A 27,293-nucleotide genomic window follows, 5' to 3' on the forward strand; every position below is an offset into this window, starting at 1 on the left:
GCCGGCTGATGGTGGGTCGAGTCTCCCACTGAAGCTCGGCAGGAACCCACTTTGCATCTCATGCATGCTCATTAAAACCCAACAGACCTGAATTGTGCACCCCCACCACATCTTCCACCCCGCCAGGGGGAAACTGCGCCATTCAATAACCCAACTGGACCCTCGTGGCGAGGGAGAATGTTAAAGCACTTACCTCAGTCTCCATGCTGTCTGCACCACTAGAGCTGGCTGCGGGCTTGGTGTGCGCAGAAGACTCAAGAGGGGAGGTCCAGAGGAGACAAAGTGGGGAGGTGATGGGTGCAAGGGGTATGGACCTGCCTGACACAGGCTCATGTGGTTAGTCTTTCCATTGTGACAAGGTCTATTCCCAGAGCCTTGAGGATTGTGGACACCAGCTGATTATTTTGTGAGTGGCTCGCATATGGCAGCCATCACTCTTGTCAAAGAGCAATGTCTCCATGAGCAGCCATGCATTAGGAGGAGGAAGACCCATCCTTGGTCCAGCCCTGGAAGGGGTGCAGTGTACACAACCATTAAAACTAGCAGCAAGAATGAATCCACCAGACTACCAATTGGTGCAAAATAACATAATTGAAAGTGTAAAAACTCTTTACAATCATTGAACAGCCATGCTGCCTGTGCTCATTCAATACTTTTTAATTTTCCTTACTCGACCGCTACGTCTAAATGCAGCCCTGACATCCACAGCAGAGGTGGAGGCAACCTGCTGACTACTGTGCCCTGTTGTCTGTGATGACCTTGGTGGGCGTCCTCTGGAGGGCCAAGGTGAGGAGAGCTCAGGCCTGATTTGGGTCTCCTGCTCAGGGACAGGGGCACCTTGCTCGGCCTGAGCAGCTGGAGCTGATGGGGTCACAGGAGGGGGGATTGGGAATGGCTGGACACCCTTGGAGATCTCTAGGTGGATGCCCCTGTCTGTCTGCCTGATGCTCTACCTCCCTTTGGGTGCCCAAGGGTCCCACCCTGACTCCTTGAGGAGAAGGGGCACCTGGAGAGAGATCCAGGTGCCCCGCCCCCTCCGCCTCCTCTCATGTAGCCTCTGCAAAAGATCACCTATGGCTACAGGGACAGAGTGCAGGTCTGTGTGCGTCTTTGGCAAAAACTGGGCATTCTGCTGGACCAGGTTTTCCATGGCATCTGCCATCTTCCCCATAGAGACTTAGATGTGCTCACAGGTCAGAGCCACTACATCAGAGAGCATGTACATGGACTCCTCCATCTCTTGTGCCACTCTATTAAGGGTGTCGAGCAGCTCTTCCTGATGTTTCCCCTGCATCTCGCTGATACTCCAGCTTCCTCTCCATGGCCCCTTCCAGAGGCTCATCATCTGTCTCAGACTTAGCAGGGGCCTTTTCCCCAGCAGTCCTCCGAGTGCCAGAGGCCTTGGCTGTCACTGCCCCCTCCTGCTATGGACATGTGTCTCTAAGGTGATTACCAGAGTGTGAGCCAGAGCCTAAACTGGATATATGACCCACCGAGATGTGTGTCTCTGGGCTGGTAGGGGTGCAGGCGAATGGTATGACAGTTGTACAGGTGAGAAGTCATTCTCATTCTCTTCCTAGATCTCCTGCAGGCTGGGACGGACTTCAGGTGCCAGGTCTGGCCTCACCCTCTTCCGCTGGCACCTAGAATGGAGGAGAGAGAGTGACTGCTTAGCTGTTTCAAACTCGGTACTCATCAATCGCTTTGATTTTCTGAGGTTGTCTGGATTATGCATGCTTCCCCACGAGATGGTTGGGGGACACTGACCTTGCTAACGGCACAGGCACAGTCATGGTCCTTTCCTGGCAGCTCAGCAGCCTACTGTTCAAGTTGTGTGAGGGGCCCTGAGCTCAGGAATCCTCCCTCCTGTCTTCTCTCTCTTCCCCTGTTGTGGGCTGTCTTCTCCTGCATATAGATGGATTGTGAGCACGTACGATGAAAGAGCACGTTGCAGGCTGGTAATTCTGTAGCTGATAACTGATCTCGTGACTCCCCAAAACCTGACCACCATGTGCACGGCACATGTGAGGAATGAGATGGAATTGTCCCCTCTTGCCTGGATATGTGTGGCTCCAAGAACACTCAGGAAGCTGGAAACTATCCGGGACAAAGCAGGCCACTTGACTGGCACCCCATCCAGCAGCCTCAACGTTCAGTCCCTGCACCACCTTTACACAGTGACAGCAGTGTGTACCATGTGCAAGAGGCACTGCAGCAAGTCACCAAGGCTCCTTGAACAGCACCCTCCAACCCTATGAGCTCTACCAGCTAGAGGACAAGGGCAGCAGATACATGAGAATAGCAGCACCTGTAATTTGCCTTGCATGGCACCCCGCAGGTGTACCTTCACTGTGTCTGGGTGAACCTTGCAGTTCCCTCATGAATAAAACAGCACATGGACTGCAGGAGTTCAGTCAGGCAGCAGCCTTCTCAAAGGCATTTAGGGATGGGCAAGAGAAATGCTGGCTGTGCCAGTGATGCCCAGATCCCATGGGACAATAAGTGGTGGGTTGGGTTGGAAGGGTAGAAGGTTCACTTACTCTAGCAGCACAGATTAAATCGTTGACCTCTAGCACTGCTGGGTTATACTCTGTGAGCGCTGATCACCCTGGTGACCTCCTCCCAGGCCACAGCGCTCAGCTCGAATGACCTCCTGTGGCTATCCCCAGGGAAGAGGAGTGCCTGACCCACATTGTGTCCAAGAGATGGTCCAGGGATGCATCGCTGGAGTGGACTTACTGCCTTCTCCTGCTCACCCTTTCCTTCTGGCCATTAATGAAGTCCTGCCCAGGTGCCTTTTAAATATGACACCCGGAAATGACAGCAGGGGGCCCAACTTCCTGCCCATCCCGCCGAATGGTTAACTAATGAGGCAGGCAGTGTGCAACTGTGTGAAGAAGTCAGCTGAACCTCTTCTGACCCTCTCAAAGTCATGATGAGAACATGAGGAGGTCACAGATGGATATAGATAGGTTGAGTGAGTGGGCAAAGGTCTGGCAAATGGAGTTTAATGTGGGAAAATGTGAAGTTGTTCACTTTGGCAGGAAGAACAAAAAAGCAGAGTATTACTTAAATGGAGAAGGCAGCAGAATTCTGAGGTGCAGAGGGATCTACGTGTTCTAGTACATGAGTCACAAATAGCTAGTATGCAGGTACAGCAAGTAATTAAGTGGAATGTTATCCTTCATTACGAGAGGGATTGAACATAAAAGTAAGGATGTTATGCTTCAGTTATACAGGACATTGGTGAGACCGCATCTCGAATACTGTGAGCAGTTTTGGTCTCCTAATTAAGGAAGAAAGTAAATGCATTGGACACGGTTCAAAGGAGGTTTGCTAGATTGATACCTGCAATGAGTGGGTTGTCTTATGAGGAAAGGTTGGACCAGACTGGGCTTGTTTCAACTGGAGTTTAGAAGAGTGAGGGGTGATTTGATTGAAATATACAAGATCCTGAACGGTCTTAACAAGGTGGATGTCAAAAGGATGTTTCCCCTTGTGGTTGAGTCCAGAACTAGGGGGCACTGTTTTAAAATTAGAGATCATCCTTTTAGGACAGAGATGAGGAGAATTTTTTTCTCTCAGGCGGTTATGTGACTTTGGAACTCTCTGCTTCAGGAGGTGGTGGAGGCGGGGTCATGGAATATTTTTAAGGTGGATATAGACAGATTCTTGTTAGGCAAGGAAATCAAAGGTTATCAGGGTTAGATGGGAATGTGGAAATCAAAACACTAGAAGATCAGCCAAGATCTCAATGAAAGGTGCAGCATGATCGAGGGGCCGAATGGTCTACTCCTGTTCCTATTTCTTATGTTCTTATGCTCTGCAGCAGGAATTACTCTCACTTTCGCACCCTGCCATGGAACTAATGGCAGGAAGGGAAGATTCTGCCCAATGTCACCCTCCCTGCTCTATCAAAACCCCTCATTACACCCCAGCTTCTCCAGTTTCTCTGTGTAACTAAAGTCGCCCACCTCTGATAATGTCCTGCTCAACCTCTTCTGACCCTCTCAAAGGCTCTGACATTACTTCCAACGTTCTATCTTCCACTGTTTCTTCTCCAGTTATGATTCAACTACTTATATTCATCTCAAAATTCCCTGGCATAAATTCATTTTCTGGACCTTCTGTTTGTCCCTTTGGGAAAATTGGGTTGATTTTGAGTCCTGGACAGAACAATTTTGTCATGTTTCTCCCACAAGACCAATCCAACAGTTTAACCTTTGCCCCTTCTTTATCAGCTGATGTCCTTAAGACTTCCCACTTCTTCAGATCATGAATGGAATTCCCCTGTGTATCTTTGCATGTGTGCAGGGTCCTGGACATGGACTGAATCCTTAGCAAGTCTTTCTGTCCCATAGAATACTGTCCTGAGAAATATAGGAACCTCTTCCAGCAAGAATTTGATGGGGTACAAAAAGAAAGCTCATGTGATGCTTCACTCAGTTGTCTCCCTCACCACTTTGGTTGTTTATATTTTATTGCATCTACTCAGGACATTTCTTCTCTTATGTTTCTCTCATTACATAGGATTACATAGGAAATGTAATACTGAAACAGGCCATTCAGCCCAACCACTCCATTGGTGGTGTTTATGCTTCACTTGAGCCTCCTTCCATCTTTCCTCATTGAAATCTACCATTATAACCTTCTGTTCATTTCTCCCTCTTCAGCTTTTATTGCTCTCCCTTGAATACATCAGCACTATTCCCTTCAACCACTCTCTTGGTAGTCAGTGTTGTAATATGCCTTTAAGTAATAGCAACATGGCAGCACTAGAAGGGAAGTGTGCCATGCAATCCAGTTTTGCCTGTGAGCAGAAGACAGCACAGCTTAGATGTCTTCAAGCTTCCTACCCATGTATATCTGTTCTCTTGTGCCTATTCTTGAGAAATGAACCCACAATGTGTTTCCCCAATCCCTTATGAGTGATTGGTGCCTTTGTGTTATTATAAGAACACAACATGGTGTTCAGCAGTAGTGAAACAGCCTGGAAACAAGATTCAGCACAGGTACAACATGGTGAACAGACTTAGATTGTGCTATCTGGCATGAGACACCCCTGAGGTTTTGGTCAGACTGCTACGAAGTCCCAGCGCTGGAGCGTGTTGCAAACTCAGTGTGGTGACTGTGTAGAAAAGCTTATAAGACACAGAGAGATAGTGCTCAATTAAAGAGCTGGTAAGCAGACGGATCTCTCGTGGTGTGATTGCAGCACACTGCCTGTCTGTTCAGTGAGTGGGAAAGCATGTGAAGAGGACCAGCACCAGGTTAGCTCAGCAGGGAAAGGCGAGTGACCAGGGTGTGGGGCGGAGCGAGAGTGAGTGAGGGAGAGACTAACAGAAAAAAACACATTAAAAATCGGGCTGGAGAACATTGTGAATATAATGGTCAGAGCTTCAGAAAAGCGTGAAAAAGCAGCTACAGCGACACTCATCCCAAGTATTATGGGAGAATGAAGATCAAAGGGATATTATTAGATTGTCCACAAAATTCAAGTGTGAATTGGGATGCACTGAACTACCATTCAAATTCAAAACAGTGCACAGAGCTACGGTTTCTTGATTCAGGTGTGTCTTAACCAGGCAAGCAAGCCATAAAAACTCACCTAACAATTGGGAATGGAGGTCTGCACAGGCTGAACACATCAGGATTAACAGCAGAAGAGCTATAGGATCCCCAAAGGATATGGACTTCATCGGTTCAGATTCAAGTTAAACTTTCGTATTCATTGACTGGAGTTCACGTCATTTTGACAACAGCCTACAGAATCCATAGAGCATTTCATCAGCACATGCAGAGGAAAGGATACGTACTGTGATTTTTCAAACACAGAAGTAACAGATGGAATTGTTGAGTTGGTGATCGCATGTACTCCCATGGAAACGTTCCAGAAACATCTGATATTCAAATCCAAAATGTATAGCATTGAAGATCTGCTCAAGGATGAACATCAGTACAAAGTGATCCTCACAGGTCAACGAAGCTTACAGGTCCTAATTACAACCCCAGTTGTCGATGCACTCTCTAGAACACCCAAACCTAGCAAGACATGTGGAAGGTGTGGCCTTCTGCATGCACCAAGGAATTCTGCAAGGCATGGGACAGAAAGGGCCGTTGGCAGAGGCAGTACGCCAGAGCAAAGGCTGATGCAGCTACTAAGAGCCATGCACTGATCCAAACAGACCTTCAAGCAATGAGAATGACCACCCAGTATCCCGTCAGATACATATGTATGAGGTGATTGACAAACTAGAAAATGAGGATGCTGTGCATGATGAGAGGAAGAGTGGTGAACACATGTTTCAGGCCGTCAATCTCATGGTAAACATAGATGCTATCAGACCGTCTGAAATGTTTGACAAGATTCAAATTATCTGCCCTGAGAAAGTTGGTAACTAATTGTTATTGGCCAAGATTGACACAGGGGCAAGTGCCAAGATGCTACCTATGCGGATTATAAAAGACATGTATCCACAGCCATGGAAGACCATGGTGAAATCTACTGCTGTGCAACTTTCAGCATACAGTATTTCAATAATTCCATGTACAAGATCCATAGTCCTGGAGTGCAAACATAATCAATCCTCCTAGGTATCATAGACATTGTACATCACGGAGACTAAAGAGCCAGCAATTGCAGGTCTGCCAGCATGCTGTGACCTCGCATTCGTTACAATTCATGGAATCAGTCAGACGTCATATGGCAGATCAACTTAATAAACTACTTCTTTTGCCTCAGTTCATGACCTAAGATCAAAATGTCCCGAATGTTTTGACAAAATTGGCAGTTTCAAGGGAGCTGCAACATCACACTTGCAGGAGAATGCAAGTCTGTCGATTGATCGGATACATTTTCTACTACTCAAATGCCAGCAGCAACAAGAAGAAAAGGCGAAAGATTTAACACTACAGAAACATGGAAAACCATCACTGAAGGATGGCCTGAATCGATTCAGCATGTCCATGAAGACATGAGATCATTTTGGCCTTACTGGGATGAGCTAGGCATTTCCTGCGGAGTCATTTTTAAAGACAGACAGGTCATCATACTGGAATCCTTGCAACCTGATATTATTCATCAACTTCATCACTCAACCATGGACATAGATTGGGGGAGAAGATTCCCAAGAGAAACAGTCTATTGGCTGGGTATGAACAATGACACTGAAATCATCATCAAGAAGTACAAAGCATGTCACAAGCACATGTCAAGTCAGTACAAAGAACCATTGATTCCAGATGAAGTTCCTATCCATCCATCGTCCAAAATCACATTTAACCTCTTTCATGTTCATGGCATTGACTTCAATAGCCTCATCGACCACTTTACCAAGTACCCCATTATTCAATAATTGTACAATATTTCAAATATAGTTATGGCACACACTTAGTGGTATTTTCAGTTTATTTGGTAGACCTCGAGAGATCATTATGGATAATGGTCCACAATTTATTGGCAAGCTATTTCAGGATATGTGTAAGAAGTGGAATATCGATCACACTACTTCTTCTCATTCATTTCAATCTAACAGTCTAGCTGAACAAATGATTTATAGAGTGAGATCCCTCATTCTGAAATGTAAACAGACAAAGCAAGATCTACACATCGCAATGTTACATCTGAGAGCGTTTCCTTTAAGTGCAACTATTTAATCACTGGCAGGGCTCAAGTTTGGCAGACCAGTGCATACCAATTTATCTACTCTTACCCATTCCACTCTCTTAGTGGAAGAGACAATGACTAACATGCTAAAAAAAATGGTACAGAATTACCAAGTTTAGTGTGGGGACAGTAAGTTTTTCAACCAGGATCCCACAGATGATGGGTGCCAACCAGCCAAGGTGACAAAGATTTGTTCAGAACCAAGGTCCTAAGAAGTCATTACTGTCAGTAAGCTTTAGTCATGAAAAATAGTTCATCTTCAAGGAGTACAAACCTTCTGGAAGAATTTGTGTTTTTTCAAAGATACTGGGTGGAATAGTCCCTGAATTGCACTGAGTGCGTTAGTGGGTGTGAAAAATGTCATTTTCTCCCCCGGCCGCAATAGGGGTTTTCAGCACCAGGTCGTCCCCTTCCTGATGGGTGGGTGGTGGAGGGGGAGTGAGGGAAGAGAAAAGGGAGTGGGGGTGGGTGGGGGCAGGGGCAGAGAAAAGGGAGAGGGGTGGGTGGGGGCAGGGACAGAGAAAAGGGAGTGGGGGTGGGTGGGGGCAGGGGCAGAGAAAAGGGAGAGGGGTGGGTGGGGGCAGGGACAGAGAAAAGGGAGGGGCGTGGTTGGGGGCGGGGCAGAGAAAAGGGAGGGGGTGGTTGGGGGCGGGGACAGAGAAAAGGGAGGGGGTGTGGGTGGGGGCGGGGGCAGAGAAAAGGGAGGGGGTGGTTGGGGGCAGGGACAGAGAAAAGGGAGGGGTGTTTGTGGGTGGGGCTGGGGACAGAGAAAAGGGAGGGGGTGGGGACAGAGAAAAGGGAGGGGGTGGGTGGGGGTGGGGACAGAGAAAAGAGAGGGGTGTGGGTGGCTGGGGGCGGGGGCAGAGAAAAGGGAGGGGGTGGGTGGGGGTGGGGACAGAGAAAATGGAGGGGTGTGGGTGGGGTCGGGGGCAGTGAAAATGGAGGGGTGTGGGTGGGGGCGGGGGCAGAGAAAAGGGAGGGGGTGGGTGGGGGCGGGGACAGAGAAAATGGAGGGGTGTGGGTGGGGGCGGGGGCAGAGAAAAGAGAGGGGTGTGGGTGGCTGGGGGCGGGGGCAGAGAAAAGGGAGGGGTGTTTGTGGGTGGGGGCGGGGACAGAGAAAAGGGAGGGGGTGGGTGGGGGCGGGGACAGAGAAAAGGGAGGGGGTGGGTGGGGGCGGGGACAGAGAAAAGGGAGGGGGTGGGTGGGGGCGGGGACAGAGAAAAGGGAGGGGGTGGGTGGGGGCGGGGACAGAGAAAAGGGAGGGGGTGGGTGGGGGCGGGGACAGAGAAAAGGGAGGGGGTGGGTGGGGGTGGGGACAGAGAAAAGGGAGGGGGTGGTTGGGGGCGGGGACAGAGAAAATGGAGGGGTGTGGTTGGGGGTGGGGACAGAGAAAAGGGAGGGGTGTGGTTGGGGGCAGGGGCAGAGAAAAGGGAGTGGGGCGAATGTGGTGGAGGGGAGAAAAGTGGGGTGGGGAAGAAAAGCGGATGGGGAGGGGGGAAGAAAAGAGGTGGGGGAGAGAGAAAAAGAGGGTGGGGAAGGTAAAGGGGGATAGGGGTGAGTGGAAGAAAAAGCGGGTGCGGTGGGGGTGGGATGGAGAGAGAAAATGTGGGTGGGGTGGGATGGAGAGAGAAAGAGGAGGTGGGGGTGGGGTGGAGAAAGAAAAAGGGAGTGGGGGAGGGAAGAAATAGGGGATGGGGAGGGAGAAAAAGAGGGTGGGCGTGGAAGAGAGAAAAAGGGGATGGTGGTGGGGTGGAGAGAGTAAAAGGGGGTGGGGGGAAGGTTAAGAGGTGGGGGGAGAAAAAGGGGGTGGGGTGGAGAGAGACAGACTGAGCCAAGAGACTGGCAGCCACCAGTGTTGATCAACAATACAGACCTAGTACTGACTGCAGAAGCAAAAGGTATGGTGGGGGGCGGGGGGCAGTGGGGGGGGGGGGGGTGGGGGGGTCTGCAGATCATAGCACGAGGAAGAACTTCAGCCATCAAGCCCATGTCCAATCAAGCTCAATCCCACCTACCCCATCCCACATCCTTCTAAGAGCTGTTGAATGTTATATACAAAATCCCTTTTCAATTAGGTTATATTCTCTACCTCAGTTGCCACATCTGGTAAATTATAAACAAGACACTCACCAATAAATATTTTTGGGAATTCAGAAGAAACCTCTTCACCCAAACAATGATTAGAATGTGCATCACATCACCACAGAAAGAGGTTGAGGTGAATAGTATAGATGTATTTCAGGGCAAGTTAGAGAAACACATTGAGAAAAGGATAGAAGGACAGGATCATGGGGTGAGAAAATGGAGGTGGCTCGTGTGGAGCATAAACACCAGCATTGATTTGTTGTGCCGTATGGGCTGTTTCTGCTCTACATTCTGTGTAATTCATTGTTCCAGAAGTGGAGAGAAATGTTCTCATTTGTGTCCTCATTTTGAATCTTCAGATTCTGCCCTCTTGCTTCAATCTGCCAACCAGAAGGACCAGCCTGTCACTTCCTACCCTCTCAGGACTGTTCATCATCTTCAAAACCTCCTTTAGATCAATCATGTTCCAGTGAAATAAACCCCAATTCTTTCAAATATAAAGGCAAAATATACTGTGGATGCTGGAAATCGGAAACAAAAACAAAAAATGCTGGAAAAACTCAGCAGGTCTGACAGCATCTGTGGAGAAAAAGACAGAGTTAACGTTTTGAGTTCACATGACCTCTTCAGAGCTGAAGAATGGGAGCGGAAGGAGCAGACTCTTCTCTAACACTGAAGAAGAGTCATATGCACTCGAAACGTTAACTCTGTCTTTCTCTCCACAGATGCTGTCAGACCTGCTGAGTTTTTCCAGCATTTTTTGTTTTTGTTTCAGATTTCCAGCATCCGCAGTCTTTTGCCTTTATGTCCCACAGTCATCCCAGTGAAACTTCACTGTCCACTTCCCACAGTCGTCCCAGTGAAACTTCACTGTCCCCTTCCCACAGTCATCCCAGTGAAACTTCACTGTCCCCTTCCCACAGTCATCCCAGTGAAACTTCACTGTCCCCTTCCCACAGTCAGAGATTGAGTGACTGAAGACTGGCTGAAACAGATGGTCTTCATGAACGACCGGTCCCACACCAACATTACTGCCCTCTGGAGTGACCTCGTGAACAACATCAGCCCCAATGCCAGGTGCAGACAGCCAGCCCAATGCCACGTCCCAGAGCCCTAGAAACCCTGCAAATTAGTCCTCTTCAAATCCACGGCTGCCTTTTCATAGTTCCTATGGAAGCTGATTCCAGCAGCCTTGCATATTCCAGATTTTAACAACTCACTAAGTAAACTAATTTCTTCTCATTTTCCTTCTTGTTCTTTTACCAATTATTTTAAACTTATGGCCCCTAGTTACTGACCAACTGACCCAGAACAAACTGTTTCTCCCAGTTAGCTCCATCAAAATCCTTCATGATTTTGCATACCTATGCTAAATCTTCACCTAATCTTCTCTGCTCTAAGGAGAACAATCCTAGCTTCTCCAGTCTCTGCAAATAACTAAATGACTAATCTGAGATACCCGAATGATAGAGCAAACTCCTAGACACAATCGTAAACAGTAACAGATAGAGATCATTAAACTGCAACAAAACAATATGCATTGGAAGGATTACACGTAGATGCAAAATAACAGTGGAATCAAAAGAGATAAACAAGTAGAATGATTTTCTTATCTGGGTATACTCATAACATCTGATGGGAAAAGTGATCAAGACATCTGGAAGTGCATGACACTTGCAAAACAACCATCACAAAAATTTTGGACCTCTTTATAAACAAAACATCTCGTTGGAAAGCAGAATGCTAAAGTGCTACATCTTGTCAACATTAAACTATATGGATGTGAAAGTTGGAATCTCAGCAAGACATTCCTTGTTTGCTCTGCCCAGAGGCATTTCTTGGCTCAGTACCTGTTGGTGCTTCTTCCTCAGCCTTTGTTCTTGGCAGTTCTGGCACTGGTAGTTTGCTGGGGAGGAGCCAGGTCCCAAGTCTACCTCAGCTGGAATGGGAATCAAATCTGTGCTGTAGGCCTTATTCTGAACCACACACTAGCCATCAAGCCAACTGTGATAACCATACTCCCTCTAAGCAAGACAGAGGAAGATTCTGAGACATATGATGAGGATTAGCTGATGAGATATTTTGGGGAAGGCAGACACACATGAAGTCCGAAGTCACACGTAGACCAGACCAGGTAAGGACAGCAGGTAATGATATTAGTGAACCAGGTGGTTTTTACATCAAGGGCAATGGTTTCATGGTCACTATTACAGAGATTAAAACTTTAGAATAAATAATAAATACCTAAAATGGATACCTGTGTAATTAAGAAACATTAAACTTTTAGTTGTAAGTGGTACCAAAATTTAATGAACACAGTTAATTGTAGCATACATAGGAATTATTCTAAGTTAATAAAGCAATTAAATTAAATTAACTAAATAACATAAGTAACATTGGCAGGACAGATGTTATGTTGCAGCTGTGGATTTTGGGAGCTTTTGGATGCCGAGGTGATCCAGCACAAACACATCTGCAGAAAATGTAAGCATCTAGAGGAATTCCAGATCAGGATTATTGATCTGGAAGCCGAACTGCAGACGCTGCGCAACATAAGGGAAGGGGAGAAATACCTGGACACTTTGTTCCAGAAGATGGTTAAATGGTTACACCCCTTAAAATAGGGACATCTGTTTTGGACAGCAATGAAGGACATGTGGATGTGACCATGAGTGAGACAGGTAAAGAGAACGAGCAGACAGGAGTGGAGGAGCAACAACTGTCAAACAAGCTTGAGGTTCTTGCAAACTTATGTAGACAAAAGCAAGGTCTGCAATGTGGATGAGCAGATTGGTCATGGCACCATTGTACAGGAAGCTGTTCAGCAGGGGGTATTAATAGCAATGTAGTAATATTAGGGGACAGTATAGTGAGGAAGATTGACACTGTTCCCTGCAACAAAGAGCAAGAGTCTAGAAGGCTGTGTTGCCTGCCCGGTGCCAGGGTTCGGGACATCTGCTCAGGGCTAGGGAGGAACTTGCAGTGGGAGGGGGGAGGATACAGTCATCATGGTCCATGTTGGTACCAATGACAGGCTGGACGAGGGAGGAGGTTCCGCATAGTCAGTATAACGAGCTAGGCCCCAAATTAAGCAGAATCTCAAAGGTAATAACTTCTACATTGTTACCTGAACCACATGCAAATTGGTAAGGGGCAAATTTAGAGATGAGTGTGTGGTTTAAACATTGATGTGGGAGAAGTGGGTTACGGGTTGTGGAGCATTGGTGCCAGAACTGGGGAAAGTGGTGGCTGCACCATTGAGACGGTCTACACCTGAACCATGCTGGGACGGTCTACACCTGAACTGTGCTGGGATGGTCTACACCTGAACCGTGCTGGGATAGTCTACACCTGAACTGTGCTGGGATGGTCTGCACCTGAACCGTGCTGGGACAGTCTATACCTGAACCGTGCTGGAACAGTCTACACCTGAACCGTGCTGGGACAGTCTGCACCTGAACCGCGCTGGGATGGTCTACACCTGAACTGTGCTGGGATGGTCTACACCTGAACCGTGCTGGGATGGTCTACACCTGAACTGTGCTGGGATGGTCTGCACCTGAACCGTGCTGGGACAGTCTACACCTACCTGAACCGTGCTGGGACGGTCTACACCTGCCTGAACCATGCTGGGACAGTCTACACCTACCTGAACCGTGCTGGGACGGTCTACACCTGAACCGTGCTGGGACAGTCTACACCTGAACCGTGCTGGCACGGTCTACACCTACCTGAACCATGCTGGGACAGTCTACACCTGAAGCGTGCTGGGACAGTCTACACCTGAACCGTGCTGGGACGGTCTACACCTACCTGAACCATGTTGGGACAGTCTACACCTGAACCGTGCTGGGACAGTCTACACCTGAACCGTGCTGGGACGGTCTACACCTGAACCGTACTGGGAAAGTCTACACCTGAACCGTGCTGGGACAGTCTACACCTGAACCATGCTGGGACGGTCTACACCTGAACCGTGCTGGAACGGTCTACACCTACCTGAACCGTGCCGGGACAGTCTACACCTGAACCTTGCTGGGACAGTCTGCACCTGAAGCGTGCTGGGACAGTCTGCACCTGAACCGTGCTGGGACAGTCTGCACCTGAACCGTGCTGGGACAGTCTACACCTGAACCGTGCGGGGACAGTCTACACCTGAACCGTGCTGGAACGTTCTATACCTGAACCGTGCTGGGACCAGTGTTCTTGTGAGCCACATAACTTGGGAATTAAAGAGGCTTTTAAATTAAATACTGGTGGCAAGGGATCAAATTTGGGAAGATGTCATGTACCAAAGAGTAGGGACAAGGCAAGAGAGGAGGGATTAATGTGGGAAATGATAAGCAGACCATGACAGGAAGGGGCAGAGTGTACAAATCTAAGAGTAAATCAGCAAAGAAGGTTATAGGTTACAAAAATATTAAAAGGACAAAATTTAAGGCTCTGTATCTGAACACATGTAGCATTCAAAACAAGACAGATGACCTGATAGCGCAAATAGAACTAAACAAAGTACAATCTGATAGTCATGGCAGAGTTATGGCTGAGGGTGACATAGAATGGGACCGGAATATTGAAGGGTATGTGACATTAAGGAAAGCCAAGAAGCTAAGAAAAGGTGGAGAGGTGGTTCTGTTAATTAAATATGATAGTAGCATGAGAGAGAGGGATAACCTACGTTCAGAAAGCCAGGCTATAGAAGTGGTTTGGGCAGAAATGAGGAATGATAAAAGCAAGAAGTCACTTGTGGGAGTGGTGTACAAGGCTCCCTAACAGTAAAGACATGGTAGGACAGGATATCAAAGAAGAAATAATGGGAGCTTGTATTAAGGTATGGCGATTATCATAAAGACTAGAAAAATCAGATGGGTAAAGGTAGCCGACATGGAGAATTCATAGAGTTTTTTCGTGATAGTTTCTCAGAACAGCAAGTTCTGGCACCAACCAGAGAGCAAGCTATACTAGATCTGGTATTGTCCAAGGACATATGATTAATTAATAACCTCATAGTGAAGGTACCCCCTAGGTAGCAGTGATCATAATATGATTGCATCTTAAATTCAGTTTGAGGGAGAGAAGAGTAGGTCTATGTCTAGTATTTTAAACTTAAATAAGGGCAATTATGAGGCCATGAAAACAAAGCTAGCAAAAGTGAACTGTAGATGTTCATGTTCAAAGAGACTTGGGTGTGCTTGTATGAGGAATGCAGAAAGTTAGCATGCAGGTGCAGCAAGCAATTAAGAAGGCAAATGACATGTTGGCTTTAATTACAAAGAGCACAGGTATAATCCTGTGACAATTGTATGGGGTCTCGATGAAATCACACACCCAGCATTCATTTGTACTCATTTGACATCAATCACGCTGAAAAACAATCAATTAGATATAATTTAACATTGCAAATATCATAACTGAGATCATTGCCATCAATTGCCCCAAATCACAGCGCTTAAACGTTTGTGATTAGCAACATCACTTTGCATTCAGACCCCAAAAACGATCAGATTATTTTCCATACTGTTTCTGAATTTCAGTAGCTTGAAACATCCTAAAACTGAATTAACTTTAGAAAAAGTAGATTCTGTTTTGACATATATTTCAATAAGCTGGTTTTATGTATTTCTTCATAAAATATAATAAATGCAGCACAGCCCTGCCCCCAACCCCACCCAACAGAAGTTTTGTCCAACACACCAGCCCACCAGCTATTGCCCCCTGATCAGTCCTGGAGCGGTTTTCTCTCCACAAGCCACACATCAACCCCACCAAGAGCAATTTCATTCCAGTACCTCACATGACCACCACGCCCCCACAGCAGTTTTCTACCCCTCCCCTTCCCTGCCAGCGTCTCTCTCACTCTCTCACTTTCTTTCCCCTCCTCGCTTACCCTGCCCCTTGTCTCTTTCACCCAGTAACCCTCAGCCTCTGCACCGCCTCTGCCCGTCCCTCTCGGTTCCCCCATCCCCCTTGCTCTCTCCACGCCCGCCGGCTCCCTCTGTCCCCCCACACACCCGGCGCTTGCTCACTCCTCCGGCCCCCTTGGCGCGCGCTCGGTCTCTGTCCCCCCATCCCTCCCTCCTCTCTCCCTGCTCCCCTCCTCCCTCTCTCCGTTCCCCCCTCCCTCTCTCCGCTCTGCTTTCTCACTCCCCCGCCCCTATCTCTCCCCCGCCCCCTCTCTTGCTCCCCCACCCCCTCTCACGCTCCCCCGCCCCCTCTCCCGCCTCCCCCGCCCCCTCTCTCGCTCCCCCTTCCCCTCTCTCGCTCCCCCACCCCCTCTCTCACTCCCCCGCCCCCTCTCTCGCTCCTCCGCCCCCTCTCTCGCTCCCCCGGCCGCCTCTCTCGCTCATCTCTCCCCCAGGCAGTAAAATGAAGTCGAAGCCCATGAACGACCATGATCGTATTGAATGGGGGAGCAAGTTCAATGGGCTGAATGGTACGCTCCTGCTCCTGTTTTTTGTTTCATAACGAAAGGAAAGGCAATAGGACTAAAGTAGGTTTACAGAGCACATATATGAATGCACAGAGTGTATTAACCAAGATCGGTGAGCTGCAGATGCAGATAACCACATGGGCGAATGATGCTGTGGTATTAATGGAGACCTGGCTCAAAAAGTTGGGCAGAACTGGGTACTAAACATCTCATCCTACACATCCAACAGTGCAGCACTCTCTCAGTACTGTTTTGGAAGTGTCAGCCTCAAACATGTTGACTATTTATTAAAAAGGAAATTTACAGAATGAAAAGGTACAAGAAGAGAGGGAAATTGATTCAGAATAAGAAAATATTACTTTGAACCCATTTTTGAGCATTGCGGAGATCCTCAGTTTCACGAGAAACATTGTAAACGAACAGGACACATGGAATCCTGGGATCTGCTCCACATGCAGGAGTGTCCATCAGAATATCCTCTTGTACTCTTCCTTGTCCATAACATTCCACTGGAAGACAACAGAACTCGTGCTGAATCAGTCATCATTTTAGTTCATGTCAGCAGTAATCTGATTCTCCAAGACATAGAAAAGGATCAATAAACTTACAACAACAGGAAAACTCTAGGAACAGAGGAACAGCAACAGGCCATTAATCCTGTGATTTAGAATCTTATCCTGTCCAAATCCCTGGCACCCCCCCCACCAACCACACTCCACACCTTCCTGCCCCTCTCAATGTCCCTTCAGACACCCTATTGCCTTCCCGCCCCTTCCCCCAAATTCCTTCTCCTCCTTCCCCAACACCCCCACTGCTTCCTGTTCACTTCTCACTCACCTCTTTCACCTTCTCATTCTGCTTCACCCTCCCCCGTTAGTCTTCCACTGCTCCTGCCTTCTACCTCACCTCCCTCATCATTAGCCTTCCCCTCACCTCCCCCCCCTACCCCATCATGTTCCCCGCCCCTCTCATCCTCTACGCATCCAGGTCCCACTTCACCCATCTCTCCTGCTACACTCCCAACCTCCCCGCCCTTCACCCTGGCTCCTCTGCTCCATCTCTGATATATACGTACAGACAGATTAGGCGCAGGAGTAGGCCATTCAGCCCCTCGAGTCTGCTTCCACCATTTGATAAAATCATGGTTGATGGAATTATGGTCTCAACTTTACTTTGTCTGTATCCTTTGATTGTCTTGTCAATCAAGAATCTAACTCAGCTTTATATATATTCAATGACCCAGCTGCCTCTGCTCTCTGGTGAAGAGAATTCCACAGACTAACGGCCATCAGAGGGGGGAAGGAGGGGCTGGGCGGTGGGAAAGAGGGGATGGGCGGGGGGGAAAGGGGGGATGGGCGGGGGGGAAAGGGGGGATGGGCGGGGGGAAAGGGGGGATGGGTGGGGGGAAATGAGGGGCTGGCAGAGGGAAACGGGGGGCTGGGCTGGGGGAAAGCGGGGCTGGGTGGTGGGAAAGAGGGAGGGGGCAGGGGAAAGGGGGGCAGGGGGAAGGGGTGGTCTCAGGCATGCGCTGTACAGGGGATGTGGGGACTCCCAGGAGTGGGTGCGTGTGTATGCAAGAACCTCTTGATCTGTGCAAGTGCCCACCCTGTGTTCCTCCCCATCCCTCCTCCTCCACATACCTCCCCACCCCTCTGGCCACACCCAATGTTCCTCCCAGCTCCTCCCTGTCACATTCCTCCCGCCATGCTACTCACTCCCAACATTCCTCAAGTCCCCACGCCCTCCACACCCTACCCCCACACGTCCTCTACCCCACCACGTTCCTCCACACCCCTCCCCTCGTTCCCCCCAATTCCTCCGCCATGCATTCCTCCCCAAATTTCACTTACCACGTTCCTCCCTACCCCTCTCCCCCGAGAGTCTTCCCTGACACTCCCAGGGTCCTCGGCCACCGGTTCCTCCCCCTCTGTCTCCACCCCAATTCCTCTCCTCCTCCCATTCCCCCTCTCCCTTCCCCCCTCCCTCTTCCCCCTCCCACTCCCCCTCCATCTTCTCCCCTCCTCTCCTTCTTCCCCTCTCCTCTCCTCTCACTCTTCCCCTCCTCTCCCTCTTCCTCTCTACTCTCCCCCTCAGTTTCCCCCTGTCCTCTCCCTCTCTCCCTCCTCTCCCTCTCCCTCCCCCCTCCTCTCCTTCTCCCTCCCCCCTCCTCTCCTTCTCCCTCCCCCCATCTCTCCTTCTCCCCCCTCCTCCCCCTCCCACCATCTCCTCCCCTCCTGGGATAGGGTAGAGGGTGGGAGAGATTAAACCATAAAGATGATAGGGAAGAAAAGACAAAGCGAATGGTTATGGTAAAGAAGCAAAGCCTTGGTCCAGAGTAGGTGTCAATAGCAGAATAACAAATTGCTCTGTTCAAAAGTAAAAGCATGAAAAACAGGAGTAACACCGGCATTTGGCACAAAAAGAAAACAGACAAAACGGGGACAGAATTCATGGTCTAAAATTGTTGAATTCAATGTTGAGTCCAGAAGGCTGTAAAGTGCCTGATCAGAAGATGAAGTGCTGTTCCTTAAGCTTTACTGGAACACTGCAGTAAGCTGAAGGCAGAAATGTGAGCGTGACAGCAAGGTGGAAAATTGAGATAGCAAGTGACTGGAAGATTGGGGACTGAGTGGAGGTGTTCCACAAAGCAGTCATCCAATCTGCATTGGTCTCCCAAGTCTAGAAGAGACCATATTATGAGCAGCGACTATAAATTGAAAGACATATACATAAATGCCAAATGACTGGAGAATTGCAATGTTGCACCCTTGTTCAAAAAAAGAGTGTAATGATAAACCCAGCAACTACAAGCCAGTCAGTCAAATCTCATGGTGGAAACGCTTTTAGAAATAATAATCAAAGACAAAATTAACAGTCGCTTGGACAAATGTGGATCAATAAAGGAAAGCCAGCGCTTGTGAAGGCAATCTTGTTTTAATTAATTTGAATTTTTTGATGAGGTAACAGAGAAAGAGAGTTGATGAAAGTAACGTGGCTGAGGTGGTGTGCATGTACTTCCAAAATGTGTTTGATAAAGTGCCACATAACAGACTTGTCAGCAAAGTTAAAGCCCATGGAATGAAAGGGACAGTAGCAAGTGACAGGGAACAGGGAGTAGTGGTGAACCTTGGTTTTCCAGACTCAGGAAGGTATATGGTGGGTTTGCCCAGGGATCCCAGAGATCAGTATTAGTACCGCTTTTCTTGAGCTATTTTAATAAACTAGTCTTGGATGTGCAGGGCACAATTTCAAAATATACAGATGACACATAACTTGGAATATGAGGAGGATAGCGATAAACTCGGGATACAGTCAGGCCAGAGGAACACTTGGCAGTTACAATTTAATGCAGAGAAGTATGAAGTGTTAACTTTCGGTAGGAAGAAAGGAAAGGCAATAAAACATAAAGGGTACAATCCTAAAGTGGGCAGAGGAGCAGAGGTTCCTGGTACGTGCATCAGAGGACGTGGAGACAGTAACCACCATCTTGAGGAACTTCGGCTCAGAGTCATTAAGCTGGAGGCTGAGTTGCAGATACTGTGACGCATCAACAAGGGGGATAGTTACCTGGACACTTTGTACCAGGAGATGGTCACAACCATTAGGATAGGATCTTCTGATTTGGAAGGTGGTCAGGGACAGGAAGGTGTGACTGCAGCTGAGGCAGGTAAGGGGATACAGAGGGCAGGAGTGTCAGTCTCTGCAATTGTCCAACAGGTTTGGGGTTCTTTCAGCTTGCTTGGATGAGAGTGGGGGCTGCAGGGTGGCTGAGTTGACTGACCATGGCACTGTGGTACGGAAAGCCATTAAAGTCGTGGGAGCACAAAGAAATGTAGTGGTAGTAGGGGACAGTAATAGTGAGGGGATCGACACTGTTCTCTGTAGCAAGGAATGAGAGTTCAGATGGCTAAGTTGTCTGCCCGGTGCCAGGGTTCTGGAAATTTGTTCAAGATTGGAGAGGAATTTGCAGTGAGAGGGGAGGATCCAATGGTCATGGTCCATGTAGATACCAACATCATAGGCAGGATGAGAAAGGTGGCCCTGCATAGTCAGTGTGAGGAGCTCGGCACCAAACCAAGAAGCAGAACCACAAAGGTAATAATTTCTGGATTATTACTTGAACCATGTACAAATTAGCCATAGGACAAATAAGATTAGAGAAGTTAACGAGTGGCTCAAAGACTGGTGTGGGAGAAATGGGTTCCAGTTGATGGGGCCCTCGTACCAGTATTGGGGAAAGTGGGATCTGTACCATTGGGGTGGTCTACATCTCAACTGTGCTGGGGCTGGTGCCATCATGAGCCGCGTAACTAGGGAAGTAGAGAGGGTTTTAAACTGAAGAGTGAGGGCAAGGGATCAAATCTGGGATGATGTGGTAAACCAAAGAGCAGAGACAAGCCAAGAGAGGTAGATATTAATATGGGAAATGATAAACAGACCATGACAGGAAAGGACAGACAGTACAAATCTAAGAATGAATCAGCAGATAAGGCTAGGTGCTACAAAAATGATAAAAGGACAAAACTAAAGGCTCTGTATCTAAACACACGTAGCATTCGTAATATAACAGATGAACTGATAGCACAAATAGAAATAAATAAGTAGGATCTGATAGCCATCGCAGAGACATGACTACAGGATGCCATAGATTGGGACATGAATATTGAAGGATATGTGACATTTAGGAAGGACAGGAAGTTAGGAGAAGGTGGAGGGGTGGCTCTGTTAATTAATGATGGTATTAACACAATAGAGAGGGTTGACCAAAGTTCAGGAAACCAGGATGTAGAAGTGGTTTGGGTAGAGATGAGAAACGATAAGGCAAGAAGTCACTTGTGGGAGTGGTGTACAGGCCCCCTAACAGTAAGCACATGGTAGGACACAGTATAAAGGAAGAAATAATGGGAGCTTGTCAGAAAGGTACGGTGATAATCATGGGTGATTTTACTCTACATATAGACTGGAAAAATCAGATAGGTGAAAGGTTGCCTAGACAAGGAATTCGTAGAATGTTTTTGGGATAATTTCTTTGAACAGCACATTCTGGAGCCAACCAGAGAGCAGGCTGTGGTAGATCTGGTATTGAGCAACGAGATAGGATTAATTGATAACCTCATAGTGAAGACACCCCTAGGTAGCAGTGATGATAATATGTTTGAATTTTGGATTCATTTTGAAGGAGCAATGAGTGCATTTAAGACTAGTATTTCAAACTTAAATAAGGGCATTTATGAGGACATGAAAGCAGAATTAGCCAAAGTGAACTGGCAAATGAGGTTAAGGGCTAGGTCAATAGGGGCTCATCAGCAGACATTTAAAGGGACGTTTCAGAATACACAGAACATGTACATTCCAAGGAGAAAGAAAATTCCAAGGGGAGGGCCCAACATCCGTGGTTAACTAAAAAAGTTAAAGATAGTATCAAACTTAAAGAAAAAGCATATAATTACTCAATTACAGGTGGCAGGTCAGAAGATTGAAAAGAATATAAAAAAATAGCAAAGAATGACAAGATTAATAAAAGTGGAAAAAATTGAGTACAAGAGAAAGCTAGCTAGTAATATAAACATGGATAGGAAGAGTTTCTATGGAAATTTAAATAAAAGAAGAGTCAACAAAATAAGTGTTGGTCCTATAGAAAGTGCATCTGAGGAATTGATACTAGAAAGTAGGGAGACAATGGATGAATTAAGCAGGTTTTTTTGCTTTGGTCTTTAATACAGAGGACACAAGTAACACGTCGGAAATAGATGTAAATCAGGAAGGGGAGGAAGTCAGGGGAAATTACAGTCACCAAGGAAGTGGTATTGAGCAAATCGTTGGGGTTGTAGGCTGACAAATGCCCAGGTCTAGATGGACTTCACCCTAAAGTCTTGAAAGAAGTGGCTAGTGAGATAGTTGATGCATTGGTTTAATTTTCCAAAATTCCCTAGACTCAGGGAAGGTTCCATTAGATTGGAAAATAGCAAATCTAACTCCATTGTTCAAAAAGGGAGGAAGCGGGAATCTACAGCCCAGTTAGCCTAACATCTGCCATAGGGAAAATATTGGAAACTATTTTTAAAGATGTTATAGCAGGGCACTTAGAAAAATTCAAGGCAATTGGGCAGAGTCAACATGGTTTTGTGAAAGGGAAACCACGTTTAACCAATTTATTGGAGTTCTTTGAAGGAGTCACATGTGCTGTGGATAAAGGAGAACCTGTGGATGTACTGTACTTAGATTGCCAGAAGGCATTTGATAAAATGCCACATCAAAGGTTATTGTGGAAGATAAAAACTCATGGTATAGGGTGTAACATGTTGGCATGGATAGAAGACAGGAAGCAGACAGCTGGAATAAAGGGCTTTTTCCTGGTTGGCAGGATGTGATGAGTGGTGTGTCACATGGATCAGTGCTGGGGCCACCACTTCTTAGAATTTATATCAATGACTTGGATGAAGGGACCGAATAATGGTTGCTAACCTTGCTGATGGCACAAAAATAGATAGGAAGGTAAATTGTAAAGAGGACATAAGGAGGCTACAAAGTGACGTAGACAGATTAATGAATGGGGAAAGACCTGACAAATGGTTTATAATGTGGGAAAATGTGAAATTGTCCATTTTGGCAGGAAGAATAAAAAAGAAGCTTATTATCTAAATGGTGAGAGATTGCAGAGCTCTGAGATTCAGAGGGACCTGGGTGTCCTAGTGCATGAATCACAAAAGTCTAGCATGCAGGTATAGCAAGTAATTAGGAAAGCTAGTAGAATGTTATCTTATGAGGAAACGCTGGACAGGTTAGGCCTGTATCCACTGGAGTTTAGAAGAGTAAGAGGCGACCTGATTGAAACCTTTAAGATCCTGAGAGGTCCTGACAGAGTGAAGAGGATGTTTCCTCTTATGGCAGAATCTAGAACTAGGGGTCACTGTTTAAAAATAAAGGGTTGCTCATTTAAGACAGGAATGAAGAGAAATTTTTTCTCTGAGGGTCATGAGTCTTTGGAACTTTCTTCCTCAAAAGGCGATGGAAGCGGAGTCTTTGAATATTTTTAAGGCAGAGCTAGATAGATTCTTGATTAACAAGGGGATGAAAGGTTATCAGGGGTAGGCAGGAATGTGGGGTTGGCATTACAATCAGATCAGCCAAGATCTTATTGAATGGTGGAGCAGGCTGAAGGGGCCAAGTGGCCTATTCCTGCTCCTAATTCGTATGTTCTTATGTCTGGTTAAGTGCAGCTCCAACACACTCAAGAAACTCCACACGATCCAGGACAAAGCAGCCTGTTTGATTGGTATTTGATCTACCACTTTAACCATTCAGTCCCTCCACATCCCAAGCACAGTGGTAGCAGTGTGTACCATCTACGAGGTGCACTACAGCAACTCACCAAGGCTCCTTTGACAACACCTTCCAAACCACTACCATCTAGAAGGACAAGAGCAGCAGATTGATGGGAACACCATGACCTGTAATTTCCCCTTCAAGCCACACTCCATCCTGACTTGGGAATAGATCGCCATTCCTTCACTGTCACTGGATCTCCTTCCCTAACAGCACTGTGGGTGTACCTACCCCATATGGACTGCAGCGGTTCAAGAAGGCAGCTAACCACCACCTTCTCAAGGGGCAAGTAGGGATGGGCAATAAATGCTGGCCTAGCCAACGACAATGACATCCCAAGACTGATTGTTTTAAGCTTAGGAAATTTGTCCTTTTCTCAGTTGAGAACGTTTACCCTTGGTCCATCTTCATCCTTTTCATTCTGAATCCAACCAAACTATGATCACTACTACACCTATATACCTTCTACCTGATCAGATTTATTCCCAAAACAAAGTACACAACTACCCCTTCTGTTGTGATCTTTCTACATACTGGCTAAAAGAGTTGCCCTGAATGCAGTTTAAGAATTCTGTGTCCTTTGCCACCTTTTCTATTGAATTTATCCGATTATAAAATGCTGGGAATAATCTTAGCGTTTCAGGTCAATGGCCTTTCATCAGAACCGGGCAAAGTGAGAAATGTTATAGGTCCTGTATTTCCAGCATTTTCTGTTTTTATTCCTTTAACCAGGAATGTTGAGTTACCATTCATTCCTTTCTTTAAGCCAAATTTCAGTAATGGCTATGATCTCATAAATCCAAATGTCATCTGTGCCCTTAGTTCATCTGCCTTATTCACTCAACTCCTTTTACTGTAAGTATATACCTACCAGTTGTCACTGAACAGCATTTTTATTGCCTATTTTCTAGCCTTTAATTCCTCTGCTTCCCATATTCTTTAATTTTCTGCCTTCCATTCCCAGCTTTGCTTCTCTCCCTTCTGAAACTCCAGTCAGACTCCCACCCTCAAATTAGTTTAAATCCTCCCCAACAACACTAGCAAACCTTCCTGCAAGGATATTGATCAGGACATGTACTTAAAGAGGACTAATTTACAGGATTACTGGCTGGTGTGTGGGATTAATTGGACAGCTCTTTCAAAAAGCCAGCACAGATATGGGCTGAATAGTCTCCTTCAGTGCTGTAAGATTCTATGATTCTAGGGTGTAATTGATATAGACTGGATAACCTATTGCTATCATTCCCATGTCCTTCTGAATATGTTTGCATATGGGTCAGTTAGTAATGCTCTCTATCACCTCTGAGTCAGGGGTCCTGGGAGTGATAGGGGAGAGTGGGGGGAGCTGAGGAGCTCTGCTCAATAATTTTCATTCTCTGCCTGCACTTATGTTCAAATCCAGGGGAAAATCCTAGCCTTTTTAGTTCCCATTGGAGGGAGCGTTTGTTGTAAAAAGGAATGACATTTTTAGAGTTAACGTTTGAGATCGGGATAAAGATCCTGAGAAATGATAACACAGACACAAGAATTAACCCCAAACTGCATGCCTGCTTCCATCTCTGCTTAACATGTTGTTTTTGTTCAACTTCCGCAACCAACCCTGAAGGTGGAAGCAAGAAACAGACTCGGGGATTTCCAAATCTAGTTAGTTTCTCTTTGGGCTTGTTACTGCGTTGGGAATTCAGACATGGGAGGCTGTAAATTTGTAACTTTGCACTGTTACTGCAATTCCACTCTTGTATTTAAAAGTATAATTTAACGCAATCAATTTTCTTGCATCTTTTTCACCGTCCAAATTTCATATAAAGATATGTCGTCTTGATCAGTGTTTCTAGACCAGACACAATGATATATAAATGTTTACTTTATTTAAACAATTTCACTATGAGATCTAAATTCTTTCCTCCCTTCCTGTTCCTCGGCAGCCAGTAACCTGCAATCTCTGAGGAACCACTTGTGCGGGTAAAACCTTCCCAGAGGATGTGTGGATGGTATAAACATCTTACTGTTCGGCTTGGTGGAAGCTGGCACATCAACCGCCATTAATACATTCCTCTCAGCTCTGGATGCAGTTAGAAAATGGGCAAACAGTGCTCCAGCTGGAGTCTATGAGAACTCGCTCACAGCTGAGGTGTCTCCGCCATGAGGTTTCTAATTTAAAAAAATTCTCAGAACGTGGGCATTGTTGGCAAGGCCTGAATTTATGGTCCATCTTTTGTCACCCTGATTCAACTCAAGGATTTACTAGGCTACCTCAGAGGGCAGTTCAAAGTTGGTCTGGGATTGAAGTCACGTATAGGCCCAGATCGGATAGATTTCCTTCAGTAAAGGACATGAGTGAATCAGCTGGGTTGGACAGACTCTTTATGGTCACTTTTACTGAAACAATATTTTTATTTATAAATTTTTAAAACTGAATCCTAATTTTCCACCCGAATGTGGTGGGATTTGTGGCATCAGGATGTTCAGCATAGCAAGGGTTAAATTGTGGGACTTGCGAACAGTACTGCTCACAGTATTATGTAGAGAGACACTTGACAGTGGACAGGGGACAGAGTTGTTTGGAGAGACTCAAGTAGGACTTAGCTCCAAGTCTGGGCCATACCTTGAACATATGTATTATATATATTTATATATCTATGGTTGTGTGTTACCAATAAACAGTTAATGTTCAACTTTACAGCCTCAGAGCATTTTCATGAGACCTACTGACCAATCCCTTACAATGTGGTGGCAGCTAATGAACAAACCCAGAACCGAAGCAGCTGATGAAGGATCCCAGAATTTGAAACACTAAAGGAACAACGTCCTGACCTGACTGAAGTGCACCTGAACCAAACACACAGCTGGAGATCACTGCAAAAGAAAGTTGGAAGCCAATTTATGCACAGCAACTCCCACAAATCAGAATGCGATAAATGGCCACAAAATCTGTTCTTTTTAGTGAATGTTGGTTCATATTTATGAGATAGAACATATAATGACCTTGACTAGTTTATAATCACTATATTAAATCCTGCCTCTCTCCTTTTTCTCTTCGTTTGCAAAGTTGTCAGAAAAAATCAGAATGGAGAAGCGCAGCATGTTGCCATTTCAAATCAGTGGAAATCAGAAAAGATGGAGCAGACAAAATGTATTCTTGCTTTGTACATATTGAAAAATATGGTCAGAAACATAGATCTGTTCATCGAAGCAAAGTAGTGATGAGCAAACTTAATTTTATACAGAACCGTGTAACAAATCCTATTTCTGTATCGTAGTGACTGACTCAATCTAGTTTAAAACTCAACATGAAAATCCATTATCCTCTAAATTATGTTTTAGAAATCGACATTCATTTTAGAGGTGGTAGGTATGTAATGTAATGTATTGTCACAAACGCATAATTCTGATATTATAGCTTTTAAAAAATAACCTATGAAAAGTATATTTTTGCTTCAAGTTATTCGAATTGAGTATTAATTAACAGCACTTGACCTGGGAGACAAAGGCTTAAAACAAAAGTTCAGCCAGAACAGACAGCTATTTCCACACAGCTTCTCAGACTCTGTTATTTCTAGACCTGGCTACGAAGAATCATTAAAATGCAAAAGACTTCTCCAGAAAAGTCCGTTGCATCTTCTAGATGTGTGAAGACTCCTTGGCTTCTGAGAGGACAGGAGACCGGAAGATACTTTAAAGGGACTCCAGCATGGTTAACTTCCTTTCTTGGTGAGCAATGGATCATTTGAAATTTATGTTGCAGCCATTTTACTTTGATTGTGATGAGACAGGCTGGCAAAAGCC

At 46.3% G+C, this 27,293-nt stretch overlaps 1 long non-coding RNA gene across 1 annotated transcript; it reads right to left on the reverse strand.

Moving 5' to 3' along the window:
- Window positions 1-11,607: 11,607 nt before the first annotated feature.
- Window positions 11,608-25,572, reverse strand: LOC121271122. Its single transcript, XR_005941674.1, has 3 exons — window positions 25,514-25,572; window positions 16,541-16,690; window positions 11,608-11,775 (listed from the first exon to the last, which is right to left on the reverse strand). It is a non-coding gene; the product is annotated as an uncharacterized LOC121271122 (long non-coding RNA).
- Window positions 25,573-27,293: the final 1,721 nt, after the last annotated feature.

Source organism: Carcharodon carcharias, chromosome 29, assembly GCF_017639515.1.
Source record: "Carcharodon carcharias isolate sCarCar2 chromosome 29, sCarCar2.pri, whole genome shotgun sequence".
NCBI classification, from domain to species: domain Eukaryota; kingdom Metazoa; phylum Chordata; class Chondrichthyes; order Lamniformes; family Lamnidae; genus Carcharodon; species Carcharodon carcharias.